Source organism: Propithecus coquereli, unplaced genomic scaffold, assembly GCF_000956105.1.
Source record: "Propithecus coquereli isolate 6110/MARCELLA unplaced genomic scaffold, Pcoq_1.0 Scaffold155, whole genome shotgun sequence".
In the NCBI taxonomy this organism is placed as follows: domain Eukaryota; kingdom Metazoa; phylum Chordata; class Mammalia; order Primates; family Indriidae; genus Propithecus; species Propithecus coquereli.
The window spans coordinates 3,455,169-3,471,242 of record NW_012139969.1 but is presented as its reverse complement, the minus strand read 5'-3'; the positions used below and the strand labels follow the sequence as shown (position 1 = coordinate 3,471,242).

Genomic DNA, 16,074 nt, shown 5'->3' with positions numbered 1-16,074 from the left:
AAAAAAAAAAAAAAAAAAAAACTGATGCAGGGCTAGGTGCGGTGGTAAGTGCCTGTAGTTCCAGCTACTTTGGAGGTTGAGGCAGGAGCATGATTTGCACCCAGGAGTTTGAGGTTATAGTGTGCCATGATCATACCTGTGAATAATAGCCACTGTATTCCAGTCTGGGCAACATAGGGAGAATATGTCCCTCAGAAAAAAAAAAAAACAAAAAACTGATGACGGGGAGGAAATGAAACATGACCTCATACTATCCACAAAATTATTCCAAGTAAAGACCAAATTTGGTAGTCCCAGCTACTCGGGAGGCTGAGACGGGAGGATCGCTTGAGCCCAGGAGTTCTGGGCCGTAGTGCGCTATGCCAATCGGGTGTCCGCACTAAGTTTGGCATCAAATGGTGACCTCCCAGGAGCAAGGGACCACCAGATTGCCTAAGGAAGGGTGAATCGGCCCAAGTCGGAAACAGAGCAGGTCAAAACTCCTGTGCTGATCAGTAGTGGGATCGCGCCTGTGAATAGCCACTGCATTCCAGCCTGGGCAACATAGTTGAGACCCCGTCCCTAAAAAAAAAATAAATTAAATTGAAAAAAAAAAAAAAGACCAAATTTGTGAAAGTTTTAAAACTTAAAATCTCTTAGAATATAGGAGAGTGTCTTCTTTACCTCAGGTTAGGACTTCTTTAAAAGGATTTAAAAAGCATTAGCCAAAGTTGATAAATTCAACTTTATTAAGACTGAGAGATTCTGTTGATCAATAGGCGCCATAAAGAAAGTGAAATAACAAGCCAAAAACAGAAGACACCTGTAACAGATATAACTGTATGACTGAAGGACCAGTACCTAAAACACATACAAAATTTCTAACCATCAGTAAGAAAAAGACTAATTTTAAAGATACTGGGCAAACAACTTGAATAGACACTTGAAACTCAAATGACTGAAAAGATGCTCAACTTCATTAGTAATCATGAAAATGCAAATTAAAATCATGTGATACCATCACAAACTTCAGATTGGCAAAAATTAAGGATGAAGAACAATGGAAACTCTCATACACTGTGCTGACCAAAGTATAAATTGAAACAATAACTTTGAAAATCTCTTTGACAGTATCAAAGTTGAATGGGTACATACCATGCCAACCCACTAATTCCACTCCTAGGCATTCTAAAGAAACATTTGCACACATGCAAACACAAAACAGGTACAAGAGAAGTCACTGTTGCATTGTCTGTATGATAATATCAAGAAATTGAAATCAACTCAAATGTCCATCCAAACTAGAATGAACTGGAGTATAATCATACAATGGAATACTTTAATACAATGAAAGCTAATGAACTATGGCTAACTACAACAACCTGGAATTAATCTCACAAATATAATATTGGACTGTATTTTTTAAATCATATAAAATACATGAATTATTATTCCATTCATATGAAGCTCAAAAATAAGGAAAACTATGTGGTTTGAGGATATACATATACCTGGTATTTAAAATTATGAAGCAAAGCAAGAAAATGATAGTCACAAAGGTCAGGATAATATCTATTAGCCAAAATTGACAAATTCAACTATACTAAATCTCCACTGAGGGAGATATGTTGACAAGGACAAGAGGAAAGTTAGGTAGGATGGAAATAATTCCAGTTTGTTAGCCTGGGTAATGAGGTAATGACAACACTAATATTTGCTTCATAATTTTCTTTAAACTGCATGTTCTATGCATTTCCGCATATACAGATGGTCCCCAACTTACAATGGTTCAATTTTACCATGGTACAAAAGCAATACTCATTCAGTAGAAACTGTACTGTGGATTTTGAATTTTGATCTTTTCCTGGGCTAGCAATATACAATACTCTCTCATGATGCTAGGCAGTGGCAGCAAGCAGCAGCTCTCATGAGGGTAAACAACCAATACTCTACAGTGCACTGTGTTGCCAGATGATTTTGGTCAACTGCAGGCTAACGTAAGTGTTCTGAGCACATTTAAGGAAGGACAGGCCATGACAGGTCAGGTGTATTAAATTCATTTTCCACATATGGTATTTGCAACTTATGATGAGTTTATTGGGATGTAACTCCATTGTAAGTCAAGGAGCATCTGTATATGGATGAAAAGGAAAAAATAACAACTGCATATGATTGCTATGGTAACTCAATATAATAGGGCAGCAGAAGTAAGGCTGGTACCTAGTATGCATGTTTTTTTCCTGTTCTCCTGGCTTCTCAACAAACCTAGTGTGCATTTTTTTAAAAACCACTATAATTACATAATCTTTTATATCCTCCACAGTGCCCACCACAGTGAGCTGATAATAACAGATGTATAAATATTTTGATCAATAAATGAAAACATATTTGAAACACGGACTTGGGGGGGTGGGACCAAGGGCAACATACGTAACCTAAACATCTGTACCCCCATAATATGCTGAAATAAAAGAAAAAAAATAAAAAATAAATAAATGAAAACAAATTCCATTCAATCACTAGAGTAAAAGACAATTTAGATCTCAATGGTTAGGTTTCCCTAACTTCCAATTTCCATTCTGTGAGCCCCAGAGCTTGAATTCCTTGTAGCCCAACAGGCACTCTTCCCTCTGCCTTTAGTATTTTGCTAATCTCTTACTCTTTTCACTCATAGCATATATCTTATTTGTCCTACTAGACTGTAAGAAGCTGTGCATTAAATGCTTGGAACCCTATATTGAGAGACTTAAGGCAGATACGAGGAAAAAGAAAGGTTAAAATCGAGGGAAAATAGAGTAAGTTGTGGGAAAAACCAGTGAGGACAGAACGTAAGTAATCCTTACATGAAAACACTCAAGACATCAGGATTTTAGCTTCAACGTTTTGAGAAGCCAGGAAGCATAGGGGAAGAAAGCAGGCAAATCATCTATAGTCCCTCCAGACTCAGGTACCATAAAACAATTAAAGTGGTGAAGCAAACCCTAAAATAAAAAATAAATGGGCCTGATATCAAATTGGTAACAATCACAGAGAAAATAATGATTTCCAGTGATTTCTGAACATAGTACTCCTACCAATATGTATTTCCTTAGTAGAATACATTCTAAGGACAAAAAGAAATGCAAAGAAACCTTCAGTTTCATTGAATAGTTTTATTTTTAAACTATTATGTATATACTTAGAAAAAAACATATCAATGTAAACAAACAACCAAGATTTTTGCTATAAAAGAGATAGACTAAAGTAACTTAACAGCCAGGCATAGTGGCTCATTCCTATAATCCCAGCACTTTGGAAGGCCAAGGCAGGAGGATTGCTTGAGCCCAGGAGTTTAAGAACAGTCAGGGCAACAAAGTGAGACCCCGTCTCTACAAAATATAAAAAAATTAGCCGGGCACAGTGGCGTGTGCCTGTAGTCCCAGCACTCTGGAAGCTGAGACAGGAAGATCACCCAAGCCCAGGCGTTTGAGGCTACGATGAGCTATTATTGCGCCACTACACTCCAGCCTGAGCAAAACAGCAAGACCCTGTCATTCATTCATTTATAGATTCATTCATTAAGGAAGAGAAGAGAAGAGAAGAGAAGAGAAGAGAAGAGAAGAGAAGAGAAGAGAAGAGAAGAGAAGAGAAGAAAAAAACTTAACAAACCAGGAGGAGGAGGAAGGAGGAAGAGGTGGCAGCAGCCTACAATGTTAAATTTGAACTAGAATTATCAATATGATATCGTGCTTTTGTTCTCTGTCAGGGCCTAGAAACAATGACAACCCTATAACAAGGAGCATACCTAGCATCCAGATAATGGTTTCTAAATACAATCCTCCACTATAAAGGAGACAGAGCTCCTTGAAGAAATTGTTGATTCCAAGTCTAAAGCAGGAAAAGTTCACAGTGAGGTAAGATATCTTGTACCCAAAAGTAAGGAATCACTCAAAGAGTAACGGATTCATGCAAAAAAAAAAAAAAACAAACTCAGGAGCCTGCTTGAAGGAGCTCTCACTGCTCCTATCTGAGACAATTTGAACATCAAAAAGAACAAAGTCTATAAATTATTTTAACACAACAAAAATCCATGAGACTATTAAAGAATTCATTTACCACCATTGTAGATGACTATTATACAACTCCTCACTCTGAAAATTAGACAGAAAAAGAATTATGCATTTACTCTGCCCTTTTATCAGGACATGTAGTTCACTTCCAGTTGATGAAGGTTACAAACCTCTTATTAACTGAAGAATGATAGCAAATAAATGTAAAAGAATTAGGAAAATTACCATTTTGTAAGCCTTAATCAAATGCCTAAGGATCAACAAAGGATGCTAGAATTATTAGATAAAGAGTATCAAGGAATGGAATATTTGTATAGTACCAAAGTATCACTCCCACAAGTTATTGTAATTGGTCTAAGGAGGGAAAAACATACTTTAAATATGGAGATATATAGCAAACACCACCTTAAATCTCATCAAACTTTGATCACTAACAGTAGGACACCTGACATTAAGTACCTCCCATAGGATACAACATGATATATAACATCACCTATGAAGAATTCTTTCCACAACTTTTTAACATGAATGTAATCAATCCTTTAAAACATAACTTCCAGTTTACAGGATATACAAAGACTAGAAGAGTAAGTTAAACAATAGCACAAAGAAACAACCAGATAACTCTAGACACAGGCCATTCCACAAGAAAAGTGATCTGGACTCTTCAAAGAACTTTCAATATCATAGGAAAGGTGAATGTGGGAAGGAACTAGTATAGATTAAAAGTGACTACAAAGAGATAAATGAAATACAAAAAAAAATTGAATTCTGGTTTGAAAAAATCATTTCACAGGACAATTGGGAAAATTCAAATATAGACTGAATATTAAATGTTATTAGGGAATTGTGATATTATGAGAAAATAAATATATGCGTGTGTGTGTGTGTGTTTATCCATAGTTTCTGGTTCATAACTCCCATAGCCCTTGTTACAGTGTTTTGTTGTACTGTTAGGTGCTTTAGACCTCTGGAGCAGGCCTCAGTAAACAGAATCTCTCTCTGACCACCTCTTGTCCTCCTTCACCTGCCAGCGTGGCAGGACTCTAATCTGATTGTGGGTCATAAGGCCCTCATTTCAGAGAGGGTCCTGCCTCCATACCCTGGAGGAAAGAATGCTGCACACAAGGAGGCAAAGAAGAATCTGAACAGACAGGCCTTGCTGGGTTTAGATCATACCCTTTTTGTCCAATCACATTTCAACACAGTTGTCCATGCTTCAATCTTGAACAAACAATGAAGTCTCCATAAAAGGTCCAAAGGACCAAGTTTAAGGGGCTTCTGGAGAGCTGAAAATGTGGAGTCTGACAAGAAGGTGAACGAGAACTCATCCACGTGCCAGGACGGTAGCACACCCCAAATCCATGAGGAAAGAAGCTCCTGCGCTGAAGACACTTCCACATCTTGCCCTATATATCTCTTAATCGGGCTGTTTATTTGTATCCTTTAAAATATCCTATATAACAAACAGGTTAATGTAAATAAGTGAGTTCTGTGAGCTGCTCTAACAAATTAATCAAGCCCAAAGGGGATCGTAGGAACCCCAACTTGTAGCCAGCCAATCAGAAGTTCTTGAGGCCCAGACTCCTGACTATTGTCTGAAGTCGAGGAGGAGGGGCAGTCTTGGGGACTGAGCCCTCAACCTGTAGGATCTGACACTATCTCTGGGTAGATAGTGTCTGAATTGAATTGAAGGACACCCAGCTTGTGTCAACTACAGAACTGATTGTTTGCTTGCTAGTAGGGAGGAATCCCCACATATTTCAGGGTCACAGAAATCTGTGTTGTTATGTTGAGTAAAAGAATAGGAAAAACAGTTTGAGTTTTTCCTAAACAGGAATTATAATTTTTCTTAGGTGTTGATAATAGTACACTGGCGATGTGAACATTACCTATTTCTTAAGAGATATATGCTAAAGTATATTGCAGTAAATGTGCCACAATACTTGCAACTTACTTTCAAATAGTTCAGCAGAAATGTATACAGACAGGCCTGGCCAGCAGTGGCTCACACCTGTAATCCTAGCACTCTGGGAGGCTGAGGCAGGAGGATCGCTTGAGCTCAGGAGTTCGAGACCCAACTGAACAAAAAGGAGACCCTGTCTCTACTAAAAATAAAAAATTAGCCAGGTGTGGTGGCATGCACCTATAGTCCCAGCTACTTGGGAGGCTGAGGCAGGAGGATCATTTGAGCCAGAAGTTTGAGGTTGCTGTAAGCTAGGCTGACACCATGGCACTCTAGCCTGCAACAGAGTGAGACTGTCTCAAAAAAAAAAAAAAATGTATACGGATATATAGAAAATAATAAAGTAAACATGGATGGCATCATCTTAACTTTTGAACCTAGGGGGCAGATATATTAGTGTTCTTTGTTCTATTCTTTCACCTTTTCAATATTTTTTACGTTTTCTATTATAAAAGAGGGAGGTAAGAAGACAACTAAAAGAATGTAGAGTTGCAAAAGCAAACAAGGAAAAAATATGATCTAAAAATCATTTATAAGCACATGTCCACAAAGTCACCTAAAAAACTTTCTCCCTTAGATTAAAAAAAAATCCTAGCCAGGTACAGTGTCACATGCCTGCAGTGCCAGCTACTTGGGTGGCTGAGGCAGGAGGATCACTTAAGCCCAGGAGTTCAAGGCCAGCCTGGGCAACATAGCAAGATCCTGTCTCTTAAAAAAAAAATTCCAGAGATTACTGAGCCCGCTTATCATCTGATCAATAAAAGTAAACAGATTTCTAACAAATACTTACACACTACAAACAGCAATAGTACTAAAACCTGTCAATGATTTAAGGAATGTTTGTCATTGGCAAACAGAACACGTTTTGTTGTGATACTTCATGCTGAATCAAGATACATTCTAACATCCATTAATCTTATATATTAAGACATTATGAAAAGCATTTCTTTGAAATATTTTTAATTGAAAAATATGATCATACTTAAAAAACAGCTAGTAGACTATTCTAAACTTTATTTCTATTAGCAAGACTTTCATTAGCCATTCACTGTAAAAGCCACACAACAAAATTCTTAAAATTCTTGTTCTCATTTTTAAACATAACAAGAAACAGATATATTAAAGGGGGAAAAGGAAGACATACTGAGTATCTACTATGTGCTTAGTGCTTTACACAAAATGTTCAACGATAATCTTGTGAGGTAAATATTATCACCATTTGAGAGATGAACATTCTGAAGCTGAGAAATGTTAAGTGACTTGCCCATAAATGACAGCTCGAAAGTAATAAGGCTGGAACTTGAATCCAGGACTGTTAGAAATCTAGGTTTAAAAATCCACAGTCTTTCCACTTAATTGGATTTAATGGGTTTAAGATGAACAGACAGTAAAAGTAAAGCCTATATAAGGAAAAAGAATATTTAAAAGAATACCTTTACATTCAAAGAGCTATATAATCTTTAAGTAAAATCAAAACTGAGAAAAAGTACACTCTAAAATTATTGCCAGTTGTAAAAAAGAACCAATTTTTAGCAAGCCAGCTGTCTATGACAGGACAGCCAGTCCTTTCCTCACTGTACATGTAAAATTACACTCCAGTTGCCCGTTAGATGACCCCACTGACAAAATATGCTAGCAACATAATTCACATTAAAACCCAGAGGCCAAATACTCTTTGGAAAGTGCTTTATGTGTTTAGTGTACCTATCCCAAGCATATTCACTGCTCAAAGTTATAGGCCATTTTCATCAAATATACTTTACTATATGATTTCCTGCCACTCTAAAATGACATTAAATTTATAAACAAGAAAACTTACCTAAATATAAACATCCCACAAGTAAACTTTAGAATATTAGTATTATTTGAGTTTGAACTTGTCTACTGCAAAAAGTATGCCAAAATTATTTGTATAACATAAATTATGTATGTTCTTTCTATAGGATCAAAATTCTAATAACCATATCCCTTGTATGTCTAAAGACACATGATCTATGTACTTTCTGTATATTTTATAATTTATTATAAAAACCTTGTATTTTTAAGATGGCACTAATACCATCCCTCTTACCAAAGAAGTTAAAGCCTAGTGGAAAAAACAGACAAGTAATTAAGCAATTTCATTAGAAAGCTATGATAGAAGTAATTACTATGTGCTACACAAATACACGAGAGTGGTACCTAACTTAACCTGAAAGGGATAAAGGAAAGCTTCACGAAGAAGATACACCTAAAATGAGTCTTAAAAGTCAGATAGGAATTAGCCAGGCAAAGAAAGGGGACAGTGGAAACCAGGGAAATGGAACATCAAGTGTAAAGGCAAGAGAAAAAGCACTCTACATGAGAGGAAGCCTAAATTCAGTAAGAGTAAGCCAAAGAATTTAAGGAAGGAAGGAAGGGAAGAAAAGCTAGAGAAGTAACACTCAGGTCATGAATGATCTCATATACATGCCATGCTACAGTTTGAATTCTATCCTGAAGGCAATGAGAAAACACTGAAGATCTTTCAATAGGAAGGACAAGATTAGATTTCTATTTGTACGATACATGTCAATTATGGTGCCTGCCATGCTCACAACCCCATTTTGTGGGAAACTATCCTACTGCCCCACACTTTTCACCATTATGATCCTGCCCCACACCCATATGTACATAAAAACACACAGCCAACACTAAATGGCCAGGAGTGGTCGCACAATCCAAATATACAGGCTTGCTAGCAACCAATGAGAAAAAGAGCTGAGACAAACAAATTGTTTTCTTGGGAATTCAAATCAAGAAAACCTAGGGAGAAGGAAGAAGTCAGCAACAGGAGGTGAAGTTAAAAAGACAGAAACCAGGAGGCAAGATGTTGGCACAGGAGTGACATAGTAGATGTAAGGAGCAGAAACGAGGAATAAATGGAAGCTATGAGATAGAGAAAAACTGGAGTAGAAAGAAAGAATAACCCAGAAAGAAAGAGAAGCTAAGTTAACAAGAAAGCACTAGAGTGAAGTCTGTATTCTGCTTCCAGCTTTATTAGGTTTCTGTTCTTATTGAGATCAAGTTGTTTAACTTTTCCTGGGTTCCCTTGTGCATGTTTCCTTTCAATAAGCACTTCATTACTTAAGGTAACTTGAGTCTCTTCCTTGCAATTGAAAGAGCCTAACTAAAAGAGCATTTTAGAACACTCACTCTGGCAGCAGTGTAGAGAATGAACTAGAGGGTACGACAAAACAAGAGGCGTAAGACAGAAGGCAAGAAGACCACTTAGGAAGCATTACAGAAGCCCAGCAGCCATTTTGGGTTAAAATAAGACAGAGACAAGAAGAAGTAATAAGGAATGATCTAAAATATGAAGGAGAATGTGCAAGACTCAGTGACAAAATGGATGCTGGCAGTGAGCTACAGAGTGAAGTGGAGGATGATTCCCAGGTTCCTAAATGCTTCATGAGAAGAGAGTGGTGCCATTAATCAAGACAGGAAATCAGGAGGAAGGAAAAATTCTGTCACAGTTTCTGTCTCCCCCACTGTTTTGGAGGAAAGAGGGGCAGAAAAGGGTTTTGTTTTATAAACGTTTGGATTGATGTGCTTGTGAAATGTGAATCCAAGCGAAGATGTCCATTAGGCAGTGATTTACAGGGGTCTAGAGCAAAGGCAAGAGCTCTAGACAGCAGCTCTAAACTTAGGAATCAATACATTAAGTCAATGTTGTGGTTTTTAAAATGTCTGAAAAGTCTTTGACTAATATTTGTTTCAAACTAAGTTAACATAACTAAAAATCATTCAAACTGAAAACCTTAACATTCTTGGCAAACTTCAAACTTCCTGCACTTCTTTGCAAATATTAAAGATTAAACAAACTTCTACATAGTATAATCCAAATAATTAGTAAAGACGAGGTTTATATTACTAAATTATACTGAGGTTGTACTTTTCTAAAAAAATTTAAATTTACCCCATTTCATTCATGAACTATATGTACCATTAAGTTAACTATGGGAAAAAAACTGTTTAAAAAGTAATATATTAGTCAGTGAATTTCACTGTTAATGCTTAAACTATAGTAACAAGATTTTTTAAAGAACTTAATCGTATAATTTACTAGTTTTGGTATTCAACTCTACCTGTACTTTAAACGTTGGATTATTGTACTAAAACCTTTTCACTTCTCCTCTATACAATTTTGCCTCCAAAATCTATTGCTAGCAACCCAGAACTTGATACTGAGCTTCAGCTACAAATCCACCTGCCTACTGGCCATCTACATCTGATGGAATTACAGGCACCCAAACGCAACATGTCACAAATTGAACTCCTCTATCCCTCCTCCTTGACAAAATAAAAATAAAATCCCACTCCTCCTTCATGTGGATCCCCACCTCAGTAAAAGGCACAAGCAAGAAACCTAGATTTTATCCTCCACGCACCTTCTCCCTAATCCCAAATCCAATCAAATCACCAAATCCTGTCAATTCTCAATACCCAAGTTCAGACGCACTAGTACCGTTTCCCAAGATAACCCTCTGATATTCCTGCCTTTAGCCTTATTCTACTCTTCAATCCACCCTCCTTACTGCAGCCAGAGTGACTTTTTTTTTTCTTGAGACAGAGCCTCACTCTTTCGCCAGAACTAGAGTACAGTGGCTTCATCATAGCTCACTCCAACCTCAAACTCCTAGGCTCTAGTGATCTTCCTGCCTTGGCCTTCCAAGTAGCTGGGACTACAGGCATATGCCACCACACAGCTGGCTAATTTTTCTATTTTTTTTTTTTTTGTAGAGATGGGGGGGGTCTCACTCTTGCTCATGCTGGTCTCGAATTCCTGACCTCAAGCATTCCTTCCACCATGGCGTTCCAAAGTGCGAAGATTACAGCGTGAGCTACTGCACCCAGCCTCGAGTGACTTTTTAAAAATATGTATCTGATCATTTCAGTCCCCTGCTTTAAAATCCTTCAATAATTTATCTAATGAATAGTATAATCATCATCAAAGCTAGTTACACCATGGAAGCTCAGAAGTTCAATGAGAAATTTACTTTAATTGTATGCTTTCTGTAGGTTCAACACAAAAGAATCATCAGGAATTTTTTTTAAATCATGAAAACTATTTAAATACATAGATAGCAGCTGATACATTTAAAAGAAAAGCATACAGCATTGTTTGTGAAAGCAAAAGACTGAAAATAACCTCAAGTCCACCAAAATGGGACGCTATCCAGCCAGTAAATGAGGTACTTTCATATGTATTGTTATTGAATGATCTCTAGGATTTAGTACTGTTCAGTGAAAAAAACAAGCTATATACAGAGTGTATAGTATGCAACCATGTGTATGGTATCTTAAGAACTGAAATGTATAGGTTTCTATATGCTGGAAATATCACAGAAAGGATACACATGAAGCACCTAAAAAAAAGAGGGAAAATGGGTGCCTGGAGGATTAAAGAGGAACAGAAACTTTTTACTACATTAATCTTCTGAGCCTTTTGACTTTTATACTATGTCTAGTTATTACCTATAATTTTAATATGATTTTCTCCCTCCTTAGTTACACATACACAAAATAAAAATTTTGAAAGTACTGACTACAAAGACCTCTTTATACTTCATCTTTATACCAACGTTAAAATATGCACTAATCATTTGATGTAACATGACATTTCCTTCTTGACAGCTCAGGAGTTCAACAAAAATTTTATTCAACATTTGACTACTACTGAGAAGGCTGTTGGTAATGACATCAGTGACATAGCATGAATTTTCTACTTGCTCCTCAGAGAAGCAGGACAGCAGCACCAGGTAGTAGAAATTTATTACTGACACTGAAATCTTCAGGGATTAAGGAAAGCTGCAAATTTTATTTTTCCAGCAAATTCGAAAACAGCGAATCCAAAAAGAGGTCCCTAGTATCCTTCAAAAAACAATGCACAATATCTGTAGAATAAAGAGGTGAAGTAATACTACAAGGAGATAGTTATATCCATTAATGTGATTTCATCCTTACAGAGGCCCCTAAAATGTCAGATCTGGACTACCTCACACGCTCTAGAAAAGATGAGTAGGCTGTATGACCTTATAATGGCACACACACACCGTGCCCTATGCGCCGGTACCCTTCCCTTTCCCTCCCTTTTTTTAGCCCAAACCCTCTGAACATGGGTCTCAGTCGGTCCCCTTAAGCCACACCGGCGGGAATACACCAGGCTAAGCAAACATCCCCTCAGGACTTCATGGCAAAACTCTTTCAACCAAAGAAAGGGCCACGACTGGGGAGAAAGATAACAAGGTTTGCTTGAGGAGAGGTCTGCGAGAGAGGCTACAGTAGGGGGTGGGGGTAAAGGCCGAAGTCTGAGGCGTCTAGAGGGACTGACACCAGATCTACTGGGCGGTAAGAGCATCGTGACACAGGCCATCTGAAGGCGTGATGGGTAGGGGAAGAGCTAGCGTTCTTGGCGGTGAGCGAGCTGGGAAGGGGCTCTACTAAGAAGGGCGGCGGGCAGCGACGGATCTGCCTTGGAACGGGGGGATGCAATGGGTCAGGGAGCGGTCAAGACTTAGTCTCGGAAACTGCGATCAGGTCGGCTCGGAGGATGTAACGGAGTCCGGAGGCTCCATTAAGGGTCCTAAGAGAGTCTGAGGGGCTCTAATGGGGTCTGCCGGGAGTGACGGGGGAACCGTGACAGGATCGCCGGGGAGGCTTGAGGACCGGAGTGGTGTCTGGCCAATGGAACACCCGAGGGGTGGGGTCTGCTGGGGATCCCGGGCCGCGATCGGGTGTTTGGGAGGCTCGGGGCAGGCTCGCTCGCGGGGCGTCTCCGCCGGGGCGGGGCGGCCCTACGAGAGCCAAAGACCGAGACTGAGACGTGGGCCAGAACTGGCTGCAGGGCCGCTGGGCGCTTGGGCGGGTCTTACCTCAGGCTCCTCCGCGGTGGCCACCACGGCCCCCTGCTCGACAGCGGAAGCTGCCTCCCACCCTCGGCCCCAGAGTCAGGCCCGAGGAGGCAGCAGAGGCCGAGGCCACGGAGGGTCGGACGGTTCCAGGAGGATGGGCCCAGCCGCCTCAGGGTCTGGGCGAGCGGCCGCTGCGCATCCCCCGCCCTGTCAGAGAGACTCCGCCCGGCCTAGGCAGGCACATCCCCCGCCGCGCCCGCCAGAGAGCACGCGTCGGACCGCCGCCTCAACCGCTGTGGCCGCCTCCGTCGGTGCAGCGATTGCCTCCGCGGCCGCCGCCTCTCACGGTCCTGGCCGTACTGTACTCTGAACCGCCACAGTCAACCAACGCCGCGTCCCTAGTCCGCTTCGGCCCGCGCGCCCCCGGTCCCGCGCACGCGGCCCCGCCCCGCGCGGCTCCTCGGCTGCAGGCGAGCAGGCGCGCGCGCGCACTTACCTCCCACGCCCCCTACTGCCAGCCCGGGCCAGCCCCGCCCGGCCCCGCCCCCGCACGTGACGCCGCCTGAGAGTACAGTATGCGCTTGCGCGGACACACCCCGTTTCCTACGCCCCAGGAGGCCCCGCCCAAACTTCTCTTCCTCACCTTACGGCAGAGCTGGGTAGTATCGCTCAGATTTTCCCTCTACTATAGAGCAATGTCGCAAGGTTGGGGAAGAAAATTCTGGGTTTGCGACCGTAGCTCTCGCTTTCCGGCCAATACAGAGGTGCCTGAAGGCTGGTTGTGGTGGTGAGGCCTGAGGCAGGTAAGAAGCCGCCTCCCCACTTTGGTTTGTCTCAGTTTGTCCCGGCAGTGGATTGCTTTCCCGCCCACGCAGACTGGCGTATCCATGCCCCCTCCCCACTCTGGTGCTGGATTATCAGCGCCGCCCCTCACAGCCCCCGCCCCTTTCCACACGCACACGCCCCTTTCCCCTCCCCCCGCTTGTCACCGCCCCCGACCTCTGTTCCAAGTCTTCGTTTCCATTCATTCCTCAGACTTTTCACTGAGTGGTTTCCATGCCTGAGATTCCAGAATGTCAGAGGCGAATGAAATAGTCTCAGCTTTTTGAAATGCTGTTATAGGAGACTGTGAGAGAATCCGCAGTGGTAGCACAGTAAAATAACAATAGAGGGGGAAAAAAGCACAGTATGCTCTCTGCGCCAGAGGAGGGGCCCCTGCCTGATTGTGTAGGAGGACGAGAGGAAACCTTTTCAAGGTGACCTTTGGGTCGCTCTTACAGGACTTCGTAAGACTAGCGAGCAGTACTTGGTCAAAGAAATGAGAGAGAAGGTAGAACCAGAGAGAATGATGGGTGCAAAAGCATGTGACCGTATTGGTCTGGAATAGTGAAAAGTAAGAGGAGTAGAATAAACCTGGTGGAAACCATGCTGGTGTAGATTTCCCTGTAAAGAAGAATAGCTATAAAAGGTGAGAGAAGTGAGGAACAAGAATGTGGCCCATAAGAAAGTTTCGTTTAAATGTGGAAGACTCGTAGGCATAAAAGTGTACCATAGACCGGGCTTGGTGGCTCACGCCGGTAATCCCAACACTTTGGGAGGCCAAGGCGGCAGGATCGCCTGAGCCCAGGAGTTCAAGATCAGCCTGGGCAAGACCCCGTCTCTACAAAAAACAAAAATTTTTAAGTAGCTGGGCGTGGTCGTGTGTGCCTTGTAGTCCTAGCTACTCCAGGGGCTGAGCCAGGAGGATCGTGCTTGAGCCCGGGAGTTGAAGGTTGCAGTGAGCTGTGTCTCATCAAAAAAAGAAAAAAAAAGTGGACCATGGGACGGAGAAGTGTACTATTCTAGGGTGAGGGAGGCTAATCTATAAAATCTAGAGCACTAGTGGAACTAAACCTCGTATGCACATTAAAATCACCTGGGAAGTTTTTTTTTCCTTTTAAATAAAACGAGTGCTGTTGCCCCATACTAGACTAATGCCAGTGTCTGGCATCAGTATTGTTTTAAAGCTCCCCAGGTGACTCTAAAGGTGAGGACTGAGTCCCACTAAACTACAGAGAAGGAAAAGATAGAAAGTTGGGAAGGGCAGGAAGTTGAGGGAGTTAGCTCTGTAATATTAAGATGGGGGTCATTTGTTGACAGAGATAAAAAGTTGGGGATGGCATGAGAAGCTTGAGCAGAGTGATAAGTTTTGAACAACTGCTCTGGGAAATGGGAGGAGCCACTCCTGCCTTTCCCTTCACAAATATTCCGTCCCTCAACCTTAGTCAGGTCCACATAAGTTACTATTCTCTTTCTTCTCCCTTTCCCTTCCATCCAGGGTTTATCAGCCATGTCTCCAGCCTTAGAGTTCAAGGGCCATCCCAATTTCTATCCCCAAAATGATCGAAGCTAAGTGAGATGAAATTCAAAGACCAACACCCACTCCCCTAAAGATGACTACACACTGTCTTGCCAATTTAGAATCTGCTTTCTGTTATTCGTTTCATCTGTCACTTAAGTTAGGACAAGATGTAAAGATGTTTAAAATACAGCCCTATTAGGATCAAAAAGTTAGGGAAAACAAACCTTTAAAAAAAGAATTCATTTGGCAGGTAGAAAAGAGATGTGTAAGGTAAAGCCCAAGACAGTACATGGCTGCTGATAACTAGGGTTAATCCAAAAACCTGTCTATCTGCCTCCAGATAAGAGAGAGTTACTGTTGTCTGGTATGGCTAGAGAGCATAATGTGGAGAGTAGGGATGGGGCAGAGATGTAGATGATAATGTGGGTGTGAACAGATTATAAGGAACCTTGAATTCCATGCTAAAGAGTTTAGGTTATATACAATGAGCAATTAATAAGTATAAATAGCAAAGATTCTTAACTTCTTTTATACCATGGACCTCTTGGCAGTCTTGTTTATGGACCTGATTTCATAACAATGTTTTTAGATGTATAAAATAAGATACATGGCTGGTCACGGTGGCTCGTGCCTATAAACCTAGCACTCTGGGAGGCCGAGGAGGAAGGATTGCTTGAGCTTAGGAGTTCAAGACCAGCCTAAGCAAAAACAAGACCCCGTCTCTACTAAAATAGAAAAATTAGCCAGGCGTTGTATTGTGTGCCTATAGTCCCAGCTACTTGGGAGGCTGAGGCAAGAGGATCACTTGAGCCCAGGAGTTTGAGATTTCAGATTGCAGTGAGCTATGATGACAGATGACACCACTGC

The 16,074-nt window shown here is 41.1% G+C and overlaps 1 protein-coding gene across 2 annotated transcripts in view; it reads right to left on the bottom strand.

Moving 5' to 3' along the window:
- MYO9A (myosin IXA) overlaps nt 1-13,303 on the bottom strand; it is a 247,613-nt gene extending 234,310 nt beyond the window's left edge. Inside the window, exon 1 of one of the 2 annotated variants that reach the window (XM_012640651.1) lies at nt 12,888-13,303. The gene's annotated coding sequence lies outside the window, so the exon portion shown is untranslated. The remainder of the gene's footprint in view (nt 1-12,887) is intronic. The other variant, XM_012640652.1, reaches the window with a different exon arrangement.
- Nucleotides 13,304-16,074: the final 2,771 nt, after the last annotated feature.